We start from the raw sequence: 2,362 nt of genomic DNA, 5'->3' as shown, positions 1-2,362 counted from the left end.
GTTGAGGATTGTTGCGTCTATGTTTATCAGGGATATTGGCCTAAAGTTTTCTTTTTTCACGTGTCTCTGCCAGGTTTTGGTATCGAGATGATGCTGGCATCATAGATGAGTTAGGAAGGAGTTCCTCCTCCTTGATGTTTTGGAATATTTTCAGTAGGGTTGGTACCAGGTCTTATTTGTATGTCTGGCAGAATTTGGCTGTCAATCTATCTGATCCAGGGCTTTTTTTGTTGGTAGGTTTTTTATTACTGATTCAATCTCAGGACTCATTAGTGGTCTATTCAGGTTTTCTTTGTCTTCCTGGACCAATCTTGGGAGCTTGTGTGTTCATAGGAATTTATCCATTTCCTATAGATTTTCTAATTTCTGCACATAAAGGCTTTCCTAATAGTCTCTGAGGGTCTTTTGTGTTTCTGTGGGATAAGCTGAATGTCACATTTGTCATTTCTGATTGTGATTATTAGCATCTTCTCTCCTTTTTCTTTGTTAATCTAGGTAGTGGTCTATTGATCTTGTTTATTATTTCAAGGCACCAACTTTTGGTTACCTTGATCTTTTTTTCATATTAAACTTTTTATTAAACTGAGTCCTTACAACATATTTAAAATACCATGTTCCACAGTCAAATATTTAACAAAAAAATCTGTATACAGTTATTGGCATACAAATTTAAGAACATAATTAAAACCAAGCTAAATCTCTCTCTCTCTCTCTCTGTATCTACATATATATGTATAGAAGTATATCCATACAAATAGATATATAGATATATCTTCAAATTCATATCAATGAACTGGAGTACCTGAGGTTTCAAGTTGTTGGTTTTTCCAGGTAGTATAAAACATTTTTCATGCACTTTATAAAGGACATGGCAGATCCAGAAAGAATAACTTTTGTTGATAAATACTGTCTCCCAAAGATTAAACAGAAGTCCTCAGTGGAATTAAGGTTTATCTTCAGAGGCGTCTTCCAAGTGGAGGTTGGTGATGTAAGGAATGGTTCCCATGTAGCAAGGTACTGTTCATAATAGTGGATACTCAGCCATATCTGTAAATGCTAACTTGATATCATTTTGCATATTTTGTTGCCATCTTTCCCATTATGCTTTCAGGGCATTATTAGCATATTCCACTTCAAGTTTTCCAATCTCCTCTGTAAGCAGATCACTATCTGTCTTTTTATAGGTCAAAGTTCAACTTTGGAATCCAGTTCTGCTTGTGTTTGGTCTCTTCTTTTCATAACACCCACTAACATTTCACTATAAAGCACGTACTCATGTACAACAAGAAGCAGGGCCTCTGAGAGTCCAAACATCAATTTTTCAGTGGCCTTACAGCATCTGTCAATGCAGCTGGCAACATCTTTTAGATTATCAACCAGATCCTCTTCTGACACTGACCAAAGAATATGAATTGGCCCATATTCTTTCATTTCATCAAAATATTCCCTTCCTTGAAAATTCTGAGCTATTTTATCTATCGAATTTGTTTTCTGGCTAAAAATTGTAATAGTTATTCATTTCCATGAACTCTCCTGGGTGGTTTTTTGTTTGTTTTTGGTCTTTTAATTGGGGCTTTTAGCTGGGCACAGTGGCTCACACCTGTAATCCCAGCACTTTGGGAGGCTGAGGAGGGCGGATCACGAGGTCAGGAGATCAAGACCATCCTGGCTAACTTGGTGAAACCCCGTCTCTACTAAAATACAAAAAAAAAAATTAGCCAGGCATGGTGGCAGGCACCTGTAGTCCCAGCTACTCGGGAGGCTGAGGCAGGAGAATGGCATGAACCTGGGAGGCAGAGCTTGTAGTGAGCTGAGATTGCACCACTGCACTCCAGCCTGGGCAACAGAGTGAGACTCCATCTCAAAAAATAAATAAGTAAAATAAAATTTAAAATAAAACTAAAATTAATTGGGGCTTTTAGCCCATTTACATTTAAGGTTAATTTTTGTTTGTTTTTTGTACTTTAAGTTCTAGAGTACATGTGCACAACGTGCAGGTTTGTTACATATGTATACATGTGCCATGTTGGTGTACTGCACCCATTAACTCATCATTTACGTTAGGTATTTCTCTTAACACTATCCCTCCCCGCTCCTCCCACCCCACAACAGGCCCCTGTGTGTGATATTCTACACCCTGTGATGTTCCCTGCCCTGTGTCCAAGTGTTCTCATTGTTCAATTCCCACCTATGAGTGAGAACATGCGGTGTTTGGTTTTCTGTCCTTGTGATAGTTTGCTCAGAATGATGGTTTCCAGCTTCATCCATGTCCCTGCAAAGGACATGAACTCATCCTTTCTTATGGCTGCATAGTATTCCATGGTGTATATGTGCCACACTTTCTTAATCCAGTCTATCATTG

General features: G+C 38.3%; 1 pseudogene; it reads right to left on the bottom strand.

The window, feature by feature from the left end:
* Window positions 1-943: 943 nt before the first annotated feature.
* Window positions 944-2,362, bottom strand: part of LOC108517392 (sorting nexin-7-like) — a 2,709-nt pseudogene continuing 1,290 nt past the window's right edge.

Source organism: Rhinopithecus bieti, unplaced genomic scaffold (genome assembly GCF_001698545.2).
Source record: "Rhinopithecus bieti isolate Rb0 unplaced genomic scaffold, ASM169854v2 scaffold_39705, whole genome shotgun sequence".
Lineage (NCBI taxonomy): Eukaryota > Metazoa > Chordata > Mammalia > Primates > Cercopithecidae > Rhinopithecus > Rhinopithecus bieti.
This window is presented reverse-complemented; position numbering and strand designations above follow the sequence as displayed.